This window comes from Stegodyphus dumicola, chromosome 10 (genome assembly GCF_044657685.1).
Source record: "Stegodyphus dumicola isolate Sdum_Otavi_A_Nest chromosome 10, ASM4465768v1".
In the NCBI taxonomy this organism is placed as follows: domain Eukaryota; kingdom Metazoa; phylum Arthropoda; class Arachnida; order Araneae; family Eresidae; genus Stegodyphus; species Stegodyphus dumicola.
The window spans coordinates 22175414-22200849 of NC_140777.1; the positions used below are offsets into that span (position 1 = coordinate 22175414).

Genomic DNA, 25436 nt, shown 5'->3' on the forward strand with positions numbered 1-25436 from the left:
CTACATCGAGTAGAACGCTTCCAGGGCCAGAGAGTCAGGTGCAAACAAGGCCGCCGTTCCCGAGAACAAAAACACAGCAGGAGGAACGAAAAGACCACCACCAACAGAAGAAATCCAAGCACGATTCCAGACGGGAGGACGCCAAGACCAGCCGTCCAGGGGCAGAACGGAAAAGACAGCAACCCGACGACTACCACTCCAAGAGGCCAGCATGCTCAGGGCAAAAAAGAAGAAGCAACGTGGACGACACTCGAAGGACCCTAAGGAGACGACTGACGTCGATGAAATCTATAACGTGGGAGCAGTTCTGCCAGAAGAGGATGTCGGAGTTACAATCATCGAAAAATCAAAGATAAGTTAAAAATCTTCTATAACATTTTTTTCTTTTGTTATGCGTAAATACAAAGTTCTATGTTTTGACGGAAGTCAATGTGTCTCGGTTGAGATTTAGTTTTCTTTTCTTTATTTAGCTAAGGCAAAAGTATTATTTTCTTTAAGTATAAAATCTAGGAACAAGTAGTTTCTGTTGGTCGAAAGACTAATTCTGTTATTTTAAAGCCAAAATTTGGCCGAAGATAAAAATAACTTCGTATTCTTGTATTAATAACTACTTTAGTTTCAGTGCCTCCAGCTTGGCGAAGAATGAGTAAAGTAAAAATTTATTTTTCTCTTATTCATTTTATGGTAAATTGTAAAAATCATATTTATTAGAATTTTGTAAAGATACGTAAATGCTTGAAAGTTATGTAAAAGTAGAATTTAGTCTAGAAGCATAAAACTTTAAATGCTAAAAGTAAAGGCTCAATAGCAATGAATTCAAATTTAAGTATTAAACTGTAGATAAAATCATGCTTTAGAGCGAAAGCCTGCATGTCTAAGGATAAACGAGAGGGAAGTTAGAATGAATGTGCTTTGCAGGGTTCTCCACCTAGACTTGAATTTTAAGAATGTTAAAGTAGCTCATCGAGTTGTAGAATGTCGAGTAAGGTGTGTCTATTTGGTCGTTGAATTCTAACAAATCATTGTGGTTAGGAGAAGTGTTGCAATACTAAAACACGAATATTCTCGTTTGACACCACACATGGTGGAGAGCCAGGGTAAAGTTAAATTCATGTTTGAATACTTGAATGTATGTGCATTAAGCAGTAACTAAGGAAAATAAATCGTTCAAAAACAAAAACTTATTCAGTGTCAAGAAAGTATAAATTATAATGTATTTAGAAAGATACTGATACTTATTCCTTCCAGATACTGGAAGGAAGAGAACAGATTGATTGCTGAAGTCCAGGAAAGGTTGCTGTAAGAAGAGAGAATTAAATAAGTATCTACAGAAATTTGTTCTACCTTTTATGAGATAACAGATTTTTTTTTTATGTCAACGAGGCTCTTAAAATTTAGATCAGAATTGTGGAAACTTTCCAACAGGTCGTTTCTAGGACCTGCTTCCAAGTTTACCAAACTCTGGCAGCGGCAAATGTAGGGTTTATATTTATTTTAACTAACATTTATTTTAAGTTTAAACTATCTTTTCTGTTAAACCTTACTTTCCCCTGGAATTGCCAATGCCAGAGTATGTAAATTCTAGTAGAACGCGCAAAGGATTCGAATTGTCAGCGGAAGTAATCTGAGTTAAATAGAAGGGAAACGAGTTCGAAAGTGTGCTTTCTTGCTGCACGAGCGTGGAGGTGGCTAGTTAGAAATTGAAGAACCACGCGTTTAGGCCTGTGTGCTTGCCTCGGCAGATTGTTAATTTTTCAACGTAATATTCAGAAGTTTGCTGAATTATCAGCGGTATCTTAGAACGCGGTGAGGTTAGTTACGTTTAGATAGCCTCGTAGCTAGTCACTTGTTATTATTCTTTTTTTAGTTTTTTATTTTTATTTTACCGCCGGGTCGGCGTAGTTTGCGAGCGTCAAGAGCACGCATTTGTAATTTCTAAAGTTGAATGAAAAGGGATTTAAACCCTTCTCAAGAATTTGTCTACTTTCCAGTTCTTTGCAGTCACCACTATTGTTGCGTGCAGGTAGGAAGCGCGCAACATTACAAGGGATATCATTAATTATACTTTGCATTATCATTAATTATACTTTGCTTTCCAGAATTTTTTTTTTGTATTCTTTTGTGTTCTTTGTTGCTCATTTCACTGATTTTAAGATACTGAAAAGTTTTGAGTGATTTTTTTGGAAACAAAGTTCTTAACCTCCTTTATACCATTTGAGTTCTTAAGATTTTGCAAAGGGAAGTTGGTTAATTTATTTATTAGGATCATTAATATTTGAATTAAGGGATATTGCTTATTTCATGGTAATTTTGTTATACGTAATAACTTTTTTGATAGTGATTTATAGAATAGTTTAGAGGGTTTCGGCAGTGAAGACGATGGTTATTTATATTTAGATGCAGCGTCTAACAGTTTCTCCCACCTCAGACAAGATCTCAGTCTGTGTGCTTGTTTCCCTCGTTTTGGAAGCATCTTTGATAAGCTGGGTTGGCGCTTTTTGCTTTTTGTACATTTAGAAAACATTATCATATTTATTTTTACAACCATGGGTACAAAGAAGAAGATGATGTCTATTGAATTACAGCGTGAAATCATAGAAAACCATGAGCAAGGAGTGCAAGTAATTGACTTGGCGATGATGTACGGTCGTAGCACATCAATGATATGTACTGTGCTTAAACAAAAGGAGTTGATAAAGGGTATAAAGCCATCTAAGGCCGATAAAATAATGTCTAAACTCTGGACCTCTCTCCGTGAATAGATGGAGAAACTACTGATGGGGTGGGTGAGAGAGAAGCAGCTTCAAGGAGGAACCTTAACATAAAGCATCATATGTGAGAAGGCACGAGCAATTTACGGTTATTTGCTAAAGAAGATCCCACACACTTCTAAAAATGAGGAATCGGAAGACTTGTTTAAATCCAGTAGGGCTGGCTTGACATCTTTAGGAAAAGGACCGGCATTCACTCCGTCGTCAGACATGGTGAGGCAGCTGAGGTTTACATCAAAATGTTTTCCGAACTGATACTAGCCAAAGGATACATCCCCCCAGCAAGTCTTCAACTGTGACGAGACAGTGCTTTTCTGGAAAAGGATGGCGAATAGAACTTACATAACGGCAGAGGAGAAGACAATGCCAGGTCTCAAACCCATGAAGGATAGATTAACTCTAGCAATTTGCGCCAATGAGATTGGCGACTGTAAAATCAAGCCTCTGCTAGTATACCATTCGGAAAATCCCAGAGTCTTTAAGTCATATAATATTTCAAAAGAAAATCTGCCAGTTATGTGGAGGACAAATCCGAAGGCGTGGGTCACCAGGAAATTCTTTGCGGAGTGGATAAACCTGGTGTTTGGCCCTTCTGTTAAAAAATACCCACAGAAAAACAACCTACCCATGCAAGCCCTTCTCTTCCTCGACAATGCCCCTACTCACCCACCAAATCACGAAGTTGATTTACTCTAATAGTTCAAGTATATAAAAGTTCCCTACCTACCACCCAACACCACTCCTATCCTGCAGACGATGGATCAGCAGGTGATTTCTAATTTTAAGAAATTGTACACCAAGCACATTTTTTGGGGCTGCTTTGAGGTGACGGAGAACACAAACCTTACCCTTCGAGAGTTCTGGAAAGGCCACTTTAAGATCGTCATATGCCTAGGAATTATTGATCAGGCCTGGCTGGGTGTTACAACGAGGACCTTAACCTCTGCACGGAAGAAGCTGTGGCCTGAGGCTGTTGCTGAAAGGGCCTTCGAAGGATTGGAACCCAAAGTCGCATAGGTAGTGGAGCTTGTTTCTCTGGGAAAATCCATGAGTCTGGAGGTGGATGGGAGAGATATGAACGAACTCGTCGAACAACAGTCTCAGGAGCTGACAACCGATTAGTTACACGATCTGTATTTGCAGCAGCATATGTTGGGTTAACGAAAAATTAGTTTTGAAGAGGAGCTAGAGGTGGACAAGGTTATCCCTACAAGAGATATAAAACAGGTCTTGGGAATGTGGGAGAAAGTTGTAGAGTTCGTGGATAAACATCGCCGCGAAAACGTTGCAACTAGTCGTGCATCCTTGACACGGAGGAAGAAACAAACTTCCTTGGAAAGTTTTTTTAAACGATCTGCGGGTGGAAATAAGCAGATCATGACGAAAAAAGCGAAGACCAGTGACAAAAATTAAGCTCTTCCGTAGGCACTTCACTTTTTCTTTTAATTATGTTTTTATAGAATATGTATTTGTTATTTATAAATAAATGTTTCTTCTTGTTTTTGATTCTTATTTAAAAACACTTAAAAAACAACTGAGGTCGTGTTTTGGGATCTGGAACGGATTAATGGCATTTCGATTAATTTCAATGTGGAAAATTGCTTTGAGATACGAGCAATTTGACATACGAGCAAGGTTACGAAACGAATTAAACACGTATGTCGAGGTACCACTGTACGTAATTATCTAACCGTTAGCAAGCAGAGAGTAATAAATAATTTTAAAAGTCTGATGCTATCAATATATAAATTCTGTTGAGTAGTATAATTAATTTAGAATTATACGCCTACATATAATAATAGGATGTATGTTACTACAGATACGTATTAATATATACATATATAAGTCTGTGCATATATATGAAATCATAATTCTATTTAAACAAGTAAACAGTTAGAATTACTGAACAACCATGAAAGATTCCCCAAAAAATGAAATATGGTGTAACAATGAACACTTAGTTTAGAAATTAGATTCTATTGTATATTGTTGTAAAAGCCATTGTAAGAGTGAAAATTCTTCATTCTGCCTTAATGCGATTTTTTGCGTTTAATGCGTTGTTTGGAGATTTTATGATCCCGAATTATATTGATGTGATATATTAATACTGCATTTGTAGACATACGTTTTCTGAGAAACGAGTCAAGGCGATTGATTTTTTGTAAAAATTTGGATTTATCCTTATTTTATTGACGTGCACCAGCACTGAATTGAGAATGGCTTGTGCTATGCTTCGATGGATGAAAAAGCGTTCGTAAGTAATGAATATTATGAAAGTTTCAGCATATTTAAATGAATAGTATTAAAAGTATATATTTATTAACATATATCAATAGTTTATGGTGAATATTTCATTATAAATCTCATGATAGTTTCATTTCTCATTCTATTGCATTTCTATTGCGGTACATAAATTTTTTGGTATACATATTGTAGATTGCATCAGTTTTGCTGCGCAATTTATTCCTCGGTATGTTACTTGTAGTGTTATTAGAAATTCCATTATTTTTGTATTTTTTCTGCAATTTTTAGTATCTTATTAAGAAATTTATGTTTTATTTCAAGATGTATATGAAGTTGGTTGTATCAAATGTTAAATAAACGTTGTTATTCAGGCAATAGCGTTAGCTTTATCCAGATAGATAAATGCATTTCTTAAATACTCAAGATATAAAGACACACTCGGATAGTAGATTCACTGACTTTACGTTTGTTAAGGGTTATATATATTCATTAAGGGCGTGTTCAAAACAACCATTGACGGGTAGTCTTGGCGTAATTCGGATTCATACCAAGCTTATCCATTTCTCAGGGCAATAATTTTCGTTATTTTTGCTAAACCATTTACGAAAATGTAATTTTCCGAATGCTGAACTCTTATGCATGAAAAGACAGAAGTTAAGATATTTGTTTTGCAATTTGATGCAAAATTCTTATTATTAAAACACTGATGTATATGTTCTTAATTTAAAACTCTGCCAGTATATAACATTATATAACATTATTGTGTTATCACCATTTATAGATGTCGCTTGCTGCACAGCCTGCTGAATACATTTTACTTTCTAGCTATCTACAATTACATCATGTTGTTTCGGTATGAACAGGGGCGAAGTATTCATTACTTAATTACATTTAAAGATAATTAATTAAATTTTTCTGATTTTGATATCTATATTATATAGACAGGATTACTGATAAAAAATTTCAGAAAATTGTAAATGAAGAAGTAAATAGAAAAATTTCGTTCAGGTATTGTGAGATGCTAATATAAACTTCATACATTTTACTAGAGGGCTGTTGCCAAAGCAAAATCGTTACTATATATGTCTACGAGCTCTATGTATACAGTGTGTTGCTCAAAGTAAACTTCCTGCATTGTGAAGAGTACTACGTGTATGTCTTGATGCGTTCATGAGAAGCTTGTTCCCTCGTATACGCTCGGCCACTTCGAACAAAAATTGTCCGTAAACTGCAGCGTCTTGAGTTGTTTATATAGGTTCTTGAGCTGTTCTGTTATTTCCTGTCGAATCTGACGCTGACGCGGAGAGTCTTGTATCCTTCGTTTACTTGCTACTTCTTCTATTCATCGCGCATGGTCTGTTGACGTTCCACTTGCCTAATGGGCCTCCGTTTCCCTTCTGCTTCCCTTTCCGGAGCACGCAGTGTTTCTTGGTTTTCTGAATGTCTTTTGTGTTTTCTACTAGTTTCTGATACAGTTTGAGCACGCGAAGTTTCTTGAGTTGCTGCTTGTCTCCTGGAACTCCTATTCGTTTCTTCTTCAGTTTCTTGAATGCGTAAGCTGTCTTGTCACTATGCTTGCCTGCTGAGTTTCTAGTTGTGTCTTCATTCATTTTTGAAGCTCGCAAATTTTATTGTACTTGCCTGTTGAGTCTCCTAGTGTTTTTTACTTCATTTTTCTGTAGCTCGCTGTACCATTTGTGCTCTCTTCTTGCGTTCAGACATTTTAGTAAATTGGAAAAAAAAAATTATTTAACTGTAGTAAAGTAACATTGCATCTAAAATACGTTAAATATCTACAGATGTTTAAACTTCTACTCAGAAAGTAAGTATACAATAAAAGAAATTAAATTTTTATAAATAAATTTAGAATAGCATAAAATGCATAGAAACATTTCATTATGAAGAAAATGTATTGATTCTTTCCAAGCAACCAGCGATTCGTAAATACATTTTTCTTGCCAACTCAGGAAACAAAGACCTTTGACACTTCAGGTAATACATTGGAGGTTATGATTTAAATTTATTTCAATATAATAAATTTTCAAAATCTCAATAAAGGAATTAACGTAGCGATAGCATATCGTGTCACGTATCCAAAGGTGAAACATAAAAGTTGCCAAAAGCAGCTATTCATTTAAAATACTGATATTAACGAAAGATTTTCGACATACAATGACGTTATATGGAATCACGTGCTTTCTTCAACTTCAGAATATAACCGTAAATAATAATAACAATAAGTTTCACGTTTGGCAATACTATTTATTTCATATTTTTTTTAACTTAAAAATATCTCTTAAACAAACTCTACGATTTGAAAGTGAGAAGGGCCAACATTTTTCCAAGTAAAGCATTTTGATGTCCAGTGCGCTAGACTTCGGCCACTTGGAAAAATAAATACGAAAAATTACCGTTTTCCGAAATTTTATATAATATCTCGAGTGATAGTCGTAGGAAGATAACAATAGTCGGAAAGTTTAACCAAGAAGTTTTGAAATCCGGGGATACCTCCTTCCAAACTCAAACTCCCCGTTCCGGAGATATGATGTTACGAAGAAAAAAACAAAGAGGCAAAAATCCACAGATATTTATATTGTTGATTCCTGTTTACAATATTCAATTTCCTTTAAAAACATTAAGCTTCATTTAAATAAAAGGAAATTAAATTCAGGCATTTTTATTACCTTTCAAGCTTTTATTGTATTTTTAAATATTCTTTTTGTCACAGTTGCGCAAGTTTTCCTCGGCATCATTAGGAGCCTTAGGTGGAAGACATTTAAGAATCATTGCTGTAAATAATGATCATATGATAAATTGCAATACATATGAAGGAAAGGAAAGTATACATATGAAGGAATAGGAAGTGTGCCATTTATAAAGCTTAAATGTTGCTAGATTTGCAGGTTTTTCGCGCTCGCATTTTACGTGCTTCTTAAGAATCTCTGGAAATAAAATGGGAACTTTCCATGACTTGTTGCCAATCTAATTGGAGAAAAAATTTATTCTTTATAGGGATACTTGCGGGAGGTAACCGTCGAGCAATCTTCTTGTATCTGCCTCGTCCCATCCTGTTTGTTATTTTATTAAAACGTGTTTGGAAATTATTTCCCTCATTGCAAGGTTTGATTTGAGATGATAGATGTCAATCAGACCTTATAATATAGCATCTTGAGCTGCTGGTCCCAGCAACTTTATTTCCTTTTATACCTGTATATCCTCATAATGGAATTTAGGCTAATAAGAGGAATATTCATTTCCATATTTATTGTTTTTAAAAGATTTTGAATACGTAAAGATATTTTCTTCGTGGAACATTGAGTGTTTAAAAATCTTTGACAATCTGTAAAAATGCTCGCAAACTGTAACTTACTACTTTTGACAAAAAACGTATAAGTAATCATTTATTAAATTAATGAATTCAAACATATGAACATATATATTTAATAAAATAAAAATATTTCAGCGCAAATAATTATCGACGTATATTTGAAGAAGAAGAAGGAGAAGCAGGATTATACTTCAGCGATCAACTACTAGAAGAATTGGATCCCCAATGTTTAAGATTGCAATACGTGTCGGAAACGTAAGTCTTTTCGGAAAAAATAATAAAACAAAACATAATGTTTCAGGTCCAGTTTAATTATACCTTTAATAATTTTTTGACAAAAACGCTGGTCTGGAAAATAATACGTTTTCAGATTTATAATGCTTAAAGTTTTTTTCATTCCTTCATTACAAAAATAGATTATAAATGTTTAAAATGGAAAATTACATTGTGAAGAATTCATATTTATTGTAATACCTTTTGATTATGAGGAAACGTTATTGCATTAACTAATGAAATATCTAAACAGAAAGCTAATATACAAAATACACGTGTTTATACGGCCAGTTTGTAAAATTTGTGAATGAGAAGTAAATGTCAAATAGTTGATATAATTAGAGTAACAAAGACAAAAAAGACTTTATGTTTATAAATAATATGCATATATATATATATATATATATATGTAAAACAAATTAAATAAACACTGAAATCCATCCCATACTCTATTCGGAACAAATCTAATATAAATTGTTCTCCTCACATTCTTTCTGTTAGACTATATATTTCTAGATTTACAGAGATTTATGATATTATTTAGCTCGAGTTTTGACAATGTACTCATCAAACATAATAAAAATTTCGAGATTCTAACTTTTCATTGCAATTATTGTGTTTAATATGTAATATTAAATGATTTTGAATTAATAGCAAATTAAAAAATAAAAATTAATTAATTAAAATATATGTTTATGTAGATATATATATCCCCATCACATGATTTTTACATAAAGATGATGACTTAGCTAAGTGGGAATAAAAAATTTCCTGAATCAAATATTTCTCTTACTAAACCACAATATTGTCGAACTATGCACATTTTTTCTATCTCTGTCACCGCTGACACGGCGTCGTCCTACTTTATTCCTATTCCAACAATATGAGAAATATAAATATTCTAGAAATAGGTAAGTTTGGAATTTCAAATGAACTGGGGCCGCAAATGTGAATTGAAATAAATCTGAATATTTTATCTTATTCATCTTTCAAATTTGCTCTGTATTATAGATCAACATGTGCGATCAGAATTCCTAACATTAATTCACACACACACATATACATATATATATATCTATATATATATATACGTTTATCGTATATATGTTACGGTGAAACACCGAAATCTGGAGAATGTCGACTTTCACCGGTGAATGTCAACATTCACATAGTCGCTTGTTGTATGTCCGAAATATTTTCAAATACTCTTATTTCTGACTTACACCGGTAAATGTCGACATTCAACATCTACCAATGGTATATATATATATATATATATATATATATACATATAATCGTTTATTGCAATGCATTGTCGGAAACGCTTTCAGGCGCCATAGTGACGAGAGACAACACAAGAAAAATAGGGTACGAACAGTGTAAAGATATTTGTTTGTTATTCTTAGCGCGGCGGAAACTAAGAAATAACAACAAAAACATTGGATCGTCATCAAAAAAAGTATTCGAAAGTTCCTTCGGAAAGTATCCTAGACATGGGTTTGGTAGGGGTAGTCCAGTGCATTGTTCAGCAAGATCACGAGCCCTCACTTGCATTATCACTTTCTCTAGGGTACGTCAAAACATTAGTGCACGAAACCCCCGTTAGAACTCCAACAGGAACTTGTGGCACATATCCTGTCAGCTGCTGGGAAAGTCCTGGGGGTGCACGGTATTTTCCAGAACATCTTATGTTCGATGTGCGAGAGATGTGATACCTGCATCAGGGTTCAGGTCGTAATTTCGAAGAATTTCATTGAGGTCCATAAGTGTCTAATTTTGTTCCTATTTTTTAATTTCTCTTGTGCTAAGCATAACTGGTGTCCGTTCTTTCTTGTGTTTCGTGTTGTTTGTACCGACCAGGAAAGTGTTTTCGGTCATGTTTTGCCATTTCATTTTTCGTCGTCGTCGTCTCTCTCATATATGTGCATAATTACCTATGACTCAAGTGTTACTACTATATCATGAAATTTACAAACATAGTGTTTAAAATGCTACATATCCCCATCCGAAAATATCTTTTTTTTTCTCTTGCCCTTCAAATAAGAAATGTGTGTCCTTCATTGTATAACCTCCTGGAACTTTAATTCTTCTTTTTTCGAGGACTATAGAAAATATTTCAGTATAGGCAGCTGTCAATATTCTAACATTACATTTTAAAAGCCATTAAAGTGTAGCCGAAACGCTCAGAAAGGCTTAATTCGCTTAGGATTTAGGAAATACATTTTGTAAGACTTCGCAAATTTTCCTTCAATAAATTTAATGGAACAGACAAAAGAAATTACAGGGAACAATAAATATAGGAGAAAACAGATATATCTTTTCGTAATTTATTTTGCTTTGTTTGATTTCTTTCATTCTTCCTGTGTAAATAATTAAAACTTTAAGAATGCAACTGAAGAATGAGAATAAAATTTTCAATTGAAAACGAATGGTGGCAAAACTCCTAGTGCTCCTCTGCTGTACCACGAAATAGACCAGCAATATATTTCGAATTTGGAATAACGAGAAAAAATTTGAAACCTTTGCAACCAGCGATGCAAAGAGATTGATCTGACAGGAAGATGACTTAAATGAAGAAACTCGGAGATAATTTAATGAGGTGTCAGGTTACCTCTACTGGGATAATAATAAGAAAAGGTTAAAATACAAAATACGTAAGTAAATTATACAAAAATTGAAGAAATTTAATATATCTGGCATGCGTAAGAAATAGTAATTGATTCAAAAATGTAAATGAATCCAAAGCTTTCAAACTTATACTCGTTTAAATACAGATTTTGCTGATTCAGAAAGTACGTTACTTGTATATCTTCTAAAATGCTTTTTCCATCCTTTGTTTGTAGTTGTTTCATTTTTCATTTCAGTTTAATTTTTTCTTCCTATTTTGCAATTTTCGCCATTCTTTCCCTCTGCTTTTAAGCCACCTGTTTATTAGTACTCTTATTTATATTACAACTTATGTAAAAATTAAGTAAGGAAAAGTAAGGCACTGAAACTTTGCAAATTATCACACTCTACGTGAGATTCATGGTGGTCGCTTATTGCATACAAATCATGCCAAATGCTTTAACTCTTTCGCATCGAAGGACGACTGAATCTGTTTTCAATAAACATCGAAAACGCCCGTGTTTACGAATTTGTCTTGGAATAGTTTTCCTTTCCCCCTCCGGTTTCATCCATTGTGTGCAGTTTCACCTTAGGGCCGGTTTGCACCTGCGAGCGTCAATAGCTTTCCGTTTTTCTCCTTTTTACTTTCCGTTTTTCTCCCTTTTTTAATTTATATTATTGTTTTTATTATTTTTATTTTTCGTTTTTCTCCTTTCCTTTATTATTTCTTCTCCTTTATTTTTTATTTCTCTTTTAGTTATATATTATTATTATTTTATTGCTTCAAAAGAATGATTGACATGTCTTTTAACAACTCGCGAAACCAATGAGCCATACACACTAACGTGGAGGGGAATGAACTAGGTAGAAAATAAACGAGGCGTTGCGGCGGTTTGCTGTTGCCTGAATGCACGGGCGTTTCGGGCGACTTTCGGGCGACTTTATGCGAAAGAGTTAATTTCTCTGCTTGGCTTTAGGTCCTAACAACGAAAACTAAAAATTCGCCCTTTATAGAAAAACATTCTATCAGGCAATGAATCTACGGTTAGATTTTTCCCTATGAAACTGAGCCAAAAGTGTTATATAGTATCTAAATATGGAAGTGTTGTACATGTTAAACGTGATTTTCGTTGCATTACTTTCACTCTTTTACTACTGAAATAAAGAGATACTGATTATTTTGTAGATTGGAAAACCCTCCTTGTGATCATGAAAATGGGCAAAAACTGGAAAACGAGAAAGAACTAGAAAAGAAGCGAGAACAGGAAAAGATGCAAGAGCTGAAAAAGAATCAAGAGCTGAATAAAAAGGAAGAACAGGAAAAGAAGGAGAAACTGGAAAAGAAGCAAGAACTGAAAAACAAGAAAAAACTGGAATTGACACAAAAACGAGAAAAGAAGCAAGAACTGAAAAAGAAGCAAAAGCTGGAAAAGATACAAAAACGAGAAAAGAAGCAAGAACCGGAAAAGATACAAGAATTGGAAAACATACAAGAATTGGAAAATAAGCAAGAACTGAAAAAGAATCAAGAGCAGGAAAAGAAGCAAAAACTTGAAAAGAAGCAAGAACTGAAAATGAAACAAGAGCAGAAAAAGAAGCAAAAACTGGAAAAGAAGGAAGAACTGAAAAACAAACAAAAACTGGAAAAGCAACAGAAACTAGAAAAGAAGCAAGAACTGAAAAAGAAGCAAACTCTGGAATGGATTCAAAAACTAGAAAAGAAAGAAGAACTAAAAATTCAGAAACAACTGGAAGAGATACAAAAACAAGTAAACAAAGAAGAACTGAAAAGGCAGAAGAAACTGGAAAAAATGCAAAAACTAAAAAACAAAGAAGAACTGAAAAAGAAGAAGAAACTGGAAAAAATGCAAAAAATAAAACACAAAGAAGAACTGAAAAAGAAGAAGAAACTGGAAAAAATGCAAATACAGGAAACGAAGCAAGAGCCGGAAAAGATGCCAGAACTGGAAAATATAGACGAGTCAGAAAAGACGCAATACCTGGAAAAGAAGCAAAAACGGAAAAGAATACAAATCTGAAAAACAAACTGGAACCGGAAAAGAACTGTCAAACCCGAAAAGGAAACCGGATGAACTGCGAAAAGAGCCAGAACTGGATAACGATTGTAGAACGATTGATTTAATGACCAAACGAAGCAAGAACCGGAAAAGAAAAATAGAACAAATCAATCATATACCACTGCAAGTAATAGCACTGCAAACATTAAATATCAACGTCAAAAAAGTAAACACCCTTCTTCAAGGGGGCTTTCCAATACACTGTCATAATCCAGAAGATATAGAAAAAAATCATTTATAACCTCATTGCCAAAACAGTTGCAAAAGATATAGTTAACATAAAATTTCCTGAAGCCAGAATACCAAAATGCACAATTCATAATATTCCAAAAAATTTCAACTCTGATGAACTGATTCAAATTATCGCCCGAGAAACATAATATTTCCGAGCTAAGACCTTTATTTAAACTGAATGATCAAAATAATAAATGGATCATAAAATGTCACGGTAAAACTTTCCAAAATTTTATGAGTAAAAAACAAATATATATTGGATGGCGCACCAATAAAATAACCGAGTTTATCGGTGTACGCAGATGTCAAATCTGCCAGGATTTCTCCCATAAGACAAACTAACCAAAATGCTCATTCTTCATCGGAAATTATCATGTTTCTTGCGTTCTTCCCAAAATCCGTACTGCATAAACTGCTGGATTAACAATGAAAAGTATGAAGCAAACTTTGAGTGTAAACATCCAGCTTTAGCTATTTCCTGGTCCACATATCAAACAGAAGTTAGACGAGTAAAATCCAATACATATTATCAACAATAATGCAAGATCCTGCAGACTATCTATAGACCCTTTCCATCAATAAAAAGAATAACAATGGCATCCGCTTTCTCAAAATAAATCTTCAAAGAGCAAAGACCGCCACCGACCAACTATGTCAGTATCAAGTAGATTATCTGGCAGATTTTATTATAAATCAAGAACATTATTGCATCACTGGCAAATTAGGAAGAAGTCCAAATAACTGGGCAATTATTCAACGTCATGCTTCAACGGGTGTTTTATCTCCTCGTACAGCCATATTCATTCCAAACAATAAATGGAATTCTACAATAATGATTAATACTCGAGATATAATCACAATTTTAATCAATACTAATGCATCTCAGCTTCTTATTACTAGTATCTATATATCTCCGTCAAAAATCCAAATCAAAACTTATCCATACTAAATGAAATCTTACAACAATAATAATAGTCGCATGTTATTAGTGGAGACTTTAACTCCCATAGTACTTAATGGGGATACTTACAAACCGATCAGAAAAGACCACAGAGGAGAAATACTTGAAGAATTTTTAAATGCAAACAATCTCATTCTACATAATCATTTTACTGACCGACCTACCTTTGATAATACCTACAATAAAGATTGGACTGATCTTCTTATTTCTACAACACATCTTGATAATAAAATTAACAACAGATCAATACTAGATGAACACTGAATCTGATAACAAATATATCTCTTTTGATATAACTGAATATACGTCCTTTACTGCACTTACAAGATATAAAATCAATAATAACAAAGAAAAGAAATTTCAACAAAAGTTCAATTCAATTTCAAATGACTTTCTAAATTCTATTATTCTGTGTACAAAAAAAAAAAAAAAACAGAACTTAATAATATTACCAAGGAACTTATCAGAAAGTTTCAAGATACCTAAGAACGTACCTTCTTCAAAAGATCATCAATTCCCATTATAAAAATCAACTGGTGACGAAAGAACTCCGCAAAGAAACACACAAAACACGAGCATTACGAAGAAATCTCAAATCATCGCAAAATGATGAAGAACGACTAAACCGACTTCAAAAATACAAAAAACGAAAAGCCTCATATAAAAAGCAAATAATATCTGAAAACGTTAAGCATGGTGCAACTATTGTTCAAACAACCAGGATACGTATGGCTCATTGTACAAAATTGAAACCAACAAAATCTTCCACCCAACGCAACTTACAGTCACTAATACGGGAAATAATGATAAAAATGTTACGAAGATCACTTTAGAAAACATCCTAGATGTTATTCTACCAAACGAACGCATATATGATGATTCAACTGAACAAAGATTAATTCGTTTTAATCTACTTCCACGAAAATGATATCCCATTTACATCCATGAAACTCAATCGAATTATTGAAAAACTCAATAACAAAAATGCTCCTGGACCAGATAGAATCTGCATTCAAATTATACATAAAAGCTCTTGGAGAAATTCTTGAACGTTGTATTATAGGAAGACTTGAATACCAATTTCAACATCAAAATTTCATCAAGGAAAATCAGTATGGATTTAGGCAGCAAAAATCTACCATTCATGCAACCAGTGCAGTCCTAAATCAAATCGATGTTAATAAAATCAATAACCTACACTCCGCAATAATCAGCTTAGATCTTGAATCAGCCTTTGATTCATTATGGCGGCCTTCAATTAAAGAAGCACTTAGAAATATTGAATGTAATTATAATATCTATCAAATAACAAATAATTTCCTTGATAATCGCCATAATCTCATTTTATATAATAATACTTTAATCAGAAGAAAACAAGTTCGTGGATGTTCACAAGGCGCATGTATGAGCGCAGAATTATGGAATATTACATTTAATAAAATTATAAAAAGTGCCTGGCTTCCTTTTCCTAAAATTACTGCTTTCGCCGATGATGCCGCATTTGTTATCAGTGGAAGGTCCTACTTAATCCTTCGAAGAAATTGTCAAGAAATAATAGCCATATTCCAGCAAAAATGCAAGAAAATTAAACTTGAAATTTAATCCTTCAAATCTAGAATCATGACAAATAATAAACCTGGATAAAATCTTACTAAGCAACTTTCTGTTAAAACAAATGGCGAAAAAAATCAAGCATACTAAATCAATCAAATACCTAGGAAATTATAATACATGAAAACAACATCTTATCAAATATCTCAAAGAACTTAAAATTCGCACACATTCTATAAGTCAAAATCTTCGACATGTGCATGGCACAAACTGAGGTTTAAATCGCCATATCACCAAATTACTATGTCGTACAGTAATAACCAAAATGATTACCTACGGCTCTGCCATCTGGGCATTCCCTATAACCACAAGAAAAAAAAATTCTTACCTCAACACAACGACAATTTAATCTTAATATTTCCAGAGGCTTTCGAAATACCTCCACAACTACTCTTAATATCTTAGCTGGAACTATTCCACTCCATGTCGAATCCATTCAGGAAGCAATTGATTCTACAATATATGAACTTCGCCATAATATTACTTATAACAAAACCATATACATCACAGAGGATTACGAAATGTGCCCTGCTCCTTACAATAGACATCTCCTGCTGTATCACACACAAAAATAAAAACAGCAATAAACACTAAAACTAAAAACAATTCAATTGAAGTATTTAATTATAGAATCAAATATTAATACTGACCGTTAATCTGCCATCTATGCTATCTCTAACCCAGAAAATCAGACTTCTATTGTTTATGACATCAATAACCTCTCTAAAACAACAGATAATTTAAAAATTCATATATCATGGATACGAGGCCATAGTAGAAATGCCGGTAACTTAACATTTGACAAACTTGCAAAGAAGCTGTTCCTAATCAAGAAAGCAATTTTCTATATACGAAATTTCCCAAATCTTATCTTCGACTGCCCATAAAAGAACAAATTACCCAAATATGCCAAGAACAATGGAATAACGCATCTACAGGTCGATGAAATTACTAGTTCTACCCCTATTGGAATACTGACGCCAAGAGTACATAATCCTTTTTAACATGTAATAGTACTGGCCATGGGCCATATCGTGTTTATTTTCATCAAAGAAACTTAATAGACACTGACTTCTGTATATGCTGCTAGAAAGGAGACAGTGATCACTATCTTTTCTCATCTCCTCTCAAGAAAACGTTTCATATTCGCGCACCCAGAAATATTGATATATAATTCAAAAGAACAAACAGCAAACTTCAACATCTTCATTCTAATATGAAACAAATTCACCAAAACGTAACACAATTGGATTAAATCTATGCATAGTAACCCCATCTACAACAGACGAAATATAACAAAATATTTAATTTTCACCTTTGTAGAATTTTAAGATAATTATCGATCTTTGTCACAAATACTTATTTGTACTGATCGTAATAAAAAAAGCCTTGCAAAATCCATAATAAACAGAATGAAATATAAAAATTGAGTCGTCAGAGTAAACTAGAACTGAAAAGGTGAGTCATGATACTGATTTGCTGTGTCATGACAAAAATGAGCTATGAATATTGTATGAGTCATGTAAAATATATGAACTTAAACGAGAAACTTTTTATGATCTCTGTAATCATGAACACTTTAGTCACTTATGAACTCTGCCTAATGAATACTGAAAACTATTTGTGATCATGAACTCTAAAATAAAATTTTATTCTCTTCTACATGTTATACTTCTACTTTATTAATTTTATTATATGATATATCATATATTATCCTATACTTTAGCACTTTATTCAAAATTATAATTTTATTATATGATATATTATGTACTATTCTATACTTTATGTTTTAAGCTATATTTTATTTCCCATATTTTAAGTATTATTCAGTATTTGTCATGATATATTCGGTTTTAGCATTTTATTCTAAATTTGGAAAATTCAAAATTTTGTTATAATGGCACATTATGTGTTATTGTATACTTGATGTATTATTCTACATATATTTTTCTTCTATTTTAAGAATTATTCCAAATTTGCCATATGATATCTCTACATATAATAAAAGAAAGAGTCTGTCTGTGTGTTGTGTGTGTTTCTTTCGTTCGCGCTGCGCGTAAGCTAATAGACAGAGGGCTACAAAATTTGCTACATGAGGTGTATCTAGACAAGGGCCAGTGCACCTCGAAGCGATTTTTTCGAAATTCGAATTCGAATTTTTTTTTATTTTATGTTTTGTGACGAAACCGCGTCATTTTGAGACATTAATGGGCTATAGGAAAGCGAGATTTTACTCTACACACTCCATTTTCAAATCGTCATGAAACGTAAGCACTTAGATATTTTACGAACTTAAAATAAATTTCTTGTTTCAATAAATCGATTAAATACGAATTTATTTAACAAATGGAGCTTAACACATTTTCAACGGGATATTTTCTAAAAATGTTTATTTTTAAAAATGTACAGTTTATTTTTCTTTGATTTTTGGACACGTTAAACATTCATCCTTGCGACTGCTTTTACAAAAAACTTTTGGAAAACTGATAATATTTTGTACTTTTAAAAATATGTTTAAATGAAGCTTCCGAGTACACTTCGCACATCTCACATCTTTAAAAATGTGATTTTGGCAACAATTTTCCTGTTTATTGTTGTTGATATATTTTTGATGAAATCGCATCATTTTGAATAGTTTCATTCTTTTAGAAATAAGGGTTTGGCAACAATTTTTCATCGTATTTCTTATGTCACTGTTTTTAAGAAATCGGCATATTTCATTGTCATGTATATATATATATATATAATACATTTTTATTGATTTTTTTGATAAAGTTGTTCTGTAGAGTAAAATTCTGCGCGGAATTTTATGTTTTTTGAGTTGTTTTCATGTTAATTTTTGCTTATTTCACTGTTTGTAAAATACTGAAAAGTTTTGCATATTTTTTTTTCTTCAACGGAAAGTTGGTTAATTTTTTATTATGATAATAATTATTTGCATTAAGGGTGTAGGGTTTATATTTATTTTAAGTTTAAACTATCTTTCCTGTCAAGCCTTACTTTCCTCTGGAATTGCCAATGCCAGAGTATGTAAATTTTAGTAGAACGCGCAAAGGATTCAAATTGTCAGCGGAAGTAATCTGAGTTAAATAGAAGGGAAACGAGTTCGAAGGTGTGCTTTCTTGCTTCACGAGCGTGGAGGTGGCTAGTTAGAAATTGAAGAACCACGCGTTTCGGCCTGTGTGCTTGCCTCGCCAGATTGTTAATTTTTCAACGTAATATTCAGAAGTTTGCTGAATTATCAGCGGTATCTTAGAACGCGGTGAGGTTAGTTACGTTTAGAGAGCCTCGTAGTTAGTCACTTGTTATTATTCTTTTTTAAGTTTCTTATTTTTATTTTACCGCCGGGTCGGCGTAGTTTGTGAGCGTCAAGAGCACGCATTTGTAATTTCTAAAGTTGAATAAAAAGGGATTTAAACCCTTCTCAAGACTTTGTCTACTTTCCAGTTCTTAGCAGTCACCACTATTGTTGCGTGCAAACATAACATTAGCGCCTTAACACTTGTCGAACTGAAATGGCCGAAAATTGGATGGAAGTTGCTGGAGAACAACAAGAAATGGCAAGCCAATTGGAAGGATTCGGATACCTGGTCCAGACGATGACAGCGTCAATCAAGCCAAACGTCAATTTCGAAGGAAAAAATTCGGTGGCGATATTTCTAGAATGACTCGACAATCACTTCCAGCTCTACCCTGTGCCTGAAAGACAAAAAGTTGCCATCTCCACATCTGCACTAAGAGGACAGGCCGCGCTATGGTGGCAAGAATATAGGCAAATTTTTATTAGGGGAATTCGGAGGCCAGACATATACATTTGAAAATTTCAAAAAATCGTTATTAAAGGCCTTCCCCATAGTGAAAGATCGAGCAAGGTTAGAAGCCGAACTGTATAGTTTTATCAACGGAATATAGAAGAGTTGACGGACTTTATTCTGCGAAAAATTAAGCTGACGGATATGCTGTATGGGAAGAAACCCGACGCGGAGATTATTGAAATAATCTTACCAAGATTGTTACCTGCTGTTCAAGACTACTTCGAAATTAGAAACTTAAGCACATTGCAGGAGCTCTTCGAATTAGCGGTCAAGTTCCAAAATCGCAGAATAGCGGAAAAAGCTAGAGGGGCATCGTATTCTCAAAGTATCCGAAGACAATCTTCAAATGAGCAGACCAGAAATGCAAACCGCTCTTATGGGGGAAAGTGCTATCAAGCAAGGTCATCGAAACTCGAAGGTCAAGGCCCAAAAAGGAAATTTGAAAACAACCGTCCGCGTACCCAGAAGGCAGAAGTTGAAAGAAAAGCTTTAAACGAGTAGAGGGGCCTGTGAAAGCGAGGGTCCAGACCCCGGAAGTTTTGAAAAAACCCTCAGGAAGACACTTAAATACGGTCATCGTAAATAACTCACAGTTACCAATTATACAAGTCCTGGTTGGCGATGTACCAGTAGAAGCCCTCATCGATACAGGAGCAGAAGGTAATTTTATGAGTGATATTTTTTTTAAGAACTTTAATAGGTTTCGATTATTTAAAAATAAAAACACAGAAATCATAGGAGCGCAAGGACAAACTTGTCATTGTATTGGAAAACTATCTTTAAAAATTCAAGTTCAAAACGAAAGCCTTAAAGTATTAATTATTGTAGTAAAAAATTAATAATTAATCCACTTATTTTAGGTATGGAGTTTTTAAAAGCCGCGAAGGCCAAACTGAATTTTCAGGAAAGTTCTATCGTGCTGGAGATGGATCGGAGGGTGGTGGAATCAGTGGAACAACCGCAAGTTGACCTTAGCCATTTGAATGACCATGAAAGTCAAGCCATCCAGCAAGTGGTGAGTACTTTTTCAAACTTGTTTTCAGAACGGCCTGGTAGCTGTCAAATAGTTACGCATGAGATACAGTTAACTGCCGACAAACCCTGTAGGACTAAACCTTACCGCTATGATAAACAAAAAGACCAAATCATAGAAGAACATATTCAGGAAATGTTAAAGAACAAAATAATAACGCCCATAAATGGTGAGTACGCGAGTCCAGTCGTACTATGTAAGAAAAAGGACGAGTTTCCTCCTTCGGATAAAAGGGCTTGGAGGTTTGCTATCGATTACAGAAAACTTAATAGTATTACTAAATTCCCAGTTTACCCTTTGCCGGTTCTAGAGGAAATTATTAGAAAGATTAAATCTACAAGATACATGACTACTTTGGACTTAACGTCTGGCTACTATCAAATAGCTATGAGACCCGAAGACATACATAAAACCGCGTTTATAACAAAATCGGGCACTTATGCATTTTTACGCATGTCCTTTGGGTTGTGTAGGGCCCCATCAACATTCCAGAGAGCTATGGATATTGTTCTAAAGCTTGTCCTAGGAAAATCGACTTTAATCTATCTAGATGATATAATTATAAAGAGTAGTATCTTGGAACAACATATTAAAGATCTAGAAGAAGTTTTTAAATTATTAAAAGAGGCCGGTGTTACAATTAACGCCTTAAAATGCAAGTTCGCAACTAAAGACTTAAATATCTGGGTTATAAAATTTCGCAAAAGAGTATAGAAACTCAAGATTCAAAAATAAAAGCAATCGAGAATTTCCCACCTCCCAACACCGCCAAGAAAATTTCTCCTTTCCTCTGGTTATGTTCTTATTATCGGCCATTCATAAAAGATTTTGCTAATATTGTTGAACCCTTGTTAGTAATTAAAAGAAAGAAAAGTAAATTCATGTGGACAGCAGAAGCAAATACCGCATTCGAAAGGTTAAAAGAAGCGCTTATCAATGCCCCTGTTTTGAAATTCCCGGAGGGGGACGAAAACCTGGAAATTGCAGGAGATGCGTCGGACTATGCTGTGGGTGCGGTTCTTATGCAAAATGGCCATCCTTTGGCAATTTTTAGTAAAACGTTGAATCATACAAAGGAATTATACAGCTACAGAGAGAGAAACATTAGCCGTATTAATGGCTGTACACAAATTTCGAGTTTATTTCGGCAAAGCGCCAGTAACAGTCTTTTCGAATCATGCGGCTGTTGGTAGACTTTACTCGGGGAAAAACCTAACGCTCAGGTTAATAAGATGGGCTTTAAAACTCCAAGAATATAATCTCATAATCAAATATAAACCGGGTAAGGAAAACAATGTAGCTGACGCACTTTCTCGTATAAAACTGGACGATGAAGGCAATGAACTTAAATGCGCTGTGTTGACTTCAAAAATTTTAGACTCTAGAGATACAATTATTGCTGAATTGAAAGCTGATCCTGAATTTGGAAGTATCTATGCGTATTTGAAAGACCCCGAAAGCTTTGAACACACAGATATCGATGAGATAAGAAATAGAGCAGAAAAGTATGAAATAATAGATAATTTATTATTTTATACGAAAACAACAAACGAAAATCTGGAATACAAACCAGTCATCCCAGCCTCGCTTCGTATAAGCATTTTGATGGAATTACACGACGCGAAAACAGCGGGTCATTTAGGGGTCAGAAAGGCTTTAAAAAGGGTACGCGAAGCGGTATATTTCCCGCAAATATACAAAATAGTAACTGCGTATGTCAGGTCCTGCAATAAATGTCAGTTAATAAATGATATTAATTACAGCCCGGCCGGTACATTCGCGCTACATTTCCGAATGAAATTTTAGGCAAAGATCTTCTTGGTCCTTTCCCCCAGAGTGAGTTAAATAAAAATCGTTTTTAGTAATTGTAGATCATTTTTCAAAATGGCCAGAAATTCTTCCACTTAAACGCGCGTCAGCCAAAACAGTCGCAGATGCATTCTTACACAGATACATTACACGGATACATAAATACGGTGCACCGAAAAAAGTACATAGCGATAACGGTAAACAATTCGTTAGCCAAATATTTGAAAACATGCACTGGACTTGGCATACGCCATATCAAAATGGTTCCGTATAGACCACAGGCAAACATAGCAGAAGGTGTTAATAAAAACATTGTAAAAATAATTCCAAGTTATGTTAGCACACATCACAAGCGCTGGGATGGCTACATAAATATGTTAGCTCATGCTTTAAGAACGGCAAATCACGATACTACGGGAAAACCCAAGCAGAATTATTTTTAGGACGAAAGTTAATTACGCCATTAGATAAATTATTCTTTGTGCAACAAAGAGACCAAGAATTTAAACAGAAAGATGTGCAAACACTTATTGACCAGGCGGTTAAAAGATCGGATACGGCAAGAAATAGGCAAAAGTTATACTATGATAGAAAACGCCGTGAAGCAGATTTTAAAGTTGGAGATAAAGTGTTGAAGCGGAAATTTTCTTTATCAAGTGCCCCAGACAATTTTACTGCAAAGTTAGCTCCAAAATTTGAAGGCCCTATGTAATTCAGGAAATCAAGGGAGTCGTATTGTACCTTAACAACGAGAGAGGGGAAATCTGTAAAGCAAGTCCCGACCAGGTGAAAAATATTATAATCAAAATGATTTTGAAATCCTTGAAAGTTTCTTGCAGGACTCAAGCGTAAAAGAAGTAGAAGGTCCAGAAATAACGTCACCCGTTCCACAACCCAAGAAGCAGAGAACAAGAAGAGAAACCTAGCCGTTCTATAAACCATGCGACGGTACCGAAAAGAAGAAATGAAAACGTCAGACTCCAGCATTTAAGAAATACAAGAAAGCAAAGCCGCCGCGTAAAGACACTTTGGTAAAGAGGAAAACACCACTTACAACTTATCGCAGTAGAAATTCTACATCGAGGAGAACGCTTCCAGGGCCAGAGAGTCAGGTGCAAACAAGGCCGCCGTTCCCGAGGACGAAAAGACAGCAGAAGGAACGAAAAGACCACCACCAACAGAAGAAATCCAAGCACGATTCAAGACCGGAGGACGCCAAGACCAGCCGTCCAGGGGCAAAACGGAAAAGACAGCAACCCGACGACTACCACTCCAAGAGGCCAGCATGCAGAGGGCGAAAAAGAAGAAGCAACGTGGACGACACTCGAAGGACCCTAAGGAGACGACTGACGTCAATGAAATCTATAACATGGGAGCAGTTCTGCCAGAAGAGAATGTCGGAGTTACAATCATCGAAAACTCAAAGATAAGTTAAAATCTTCTATAACATTTTTTTTCTTTTGTTCCGAAATGTTATGCGTAAATACAAAGTTCTATGTTTTGACGAAAGTCAATGTGTCTCGGTTGAGATTTAGTTTTATTTTACTTTATTTAGCTAAGGCAAAAGTATTATTTTCTTTAAGTATAAAATCTAGGAACAAGCAGTTTCTGTTGGTCGAAAGACTAATTCTTTTATGTTAAAGCCAAAATTTGGCCGAAGATAAAAATAACTTCGTATTCTTGTATTAATAACAACTTTAGTTTCAGTGCCTCCAGCTTGGCGAAGAATGAGTAAAGTAAAAATTTATTTTTCTCTTATTCATTTTATGGTAAATTGTAAAAATCATATGTATTAGAATTTTGCAAATATACGTAAATGCTTGAAAGTTATGTAAAAGTAGAATTTAGTCTAGAAGCATAAAATTTTAGATGCTAAAAGTAAATGCTCAAAAGCAATGAATTCAAATTTAATTATTAAACTGTAGATAAAATCATGCTTTAGAGCGAAAGCCTGCATGTCTATAGATAAATGAGGGGGAATTTAGAATGAATGTGTTTTGTAATGTTCTCCACCTACACTTGAATTTTAAGAATGTTAAAGTAGCTCATCGACTTGTATAATGTCGAGTAAGGTGTGTCTATTTGGTCGTTGAATTCTAACAAATCATTGTGGTTAGGAGAAGTGTTGCAATACTAAAACACGAATATTCCCGTTTGACTCCTCACATGGTGGAGAGCCAGGGTAAAGTTAAATTCATGTTTGAATACTTGAATGAATGTGAATTAAGCAGTAACTAAGGAAAATAAATCGTTCAAAAACAAAAACTTATTCAGTGTCAAGAAAGTGTAAATTATAATGTATTTAGAAAGATACTGATACTTATTCCTTCCAGATACTGGAAGGAAGAGAACAGATTGATTGCTGAAGTCCGGGAAAGGTTGCTGTAAGAAGAGAGAATTAAATAAGTATCTACAGAAATTTGTTCTACCTTTTGTGAGATAACAGATTTTTTTTATGTCAACGAGGCTCTTAAAATTTAGATCAGAATTGTGGAAACTTTCCAATAGGTCGTTTCTAGGACCTGCTTCCAAGTTTTCCAAATTCTGGCAGCGGGAAATGTAGGGTTTATATTTATTTTAACTAATATTTATTTTAAGTTTAAACTATCTTTCCTGTTAAGCCTTACTTTCCCCTGGAATTGCCAATGCCAGAGTATGTAAATTTTAGTAGA

General features: G+C 34.2%; 1 protein-coding gene and 1 long non-coding RNA gene across 8 annotated transcripts in view; one reads left to right on the plus strand and one right to left on the minus strand.

Moving 5' to 3' along the window:
- The window catches only part of LOC146994914 (uncharacterized), a 260019-nt gene extending 251306 nt beyond the window's left edge, over positions 1 to 8713 (plus strand). For both annotated transcript variants that reach the window (XR_015043364.1, XR_015043365.1), the window contains one exon: positions 8479 to 8713. This is a non-coding gene — a long non-coding RNA (uncharacterized LOC146994914). The remainder of the gene's footprint in view (positions 1 to 8478) is intronic.
- The window catches only part of LOC146994913 (uncharacterized), a 691669-nt gene that overhangs the window by 616753 nt on the left and 49480 nt on the right, over positions 1 to 25436 (minus strand). The gene's annotated exons all lie outside the window — the stretch shown is intronic.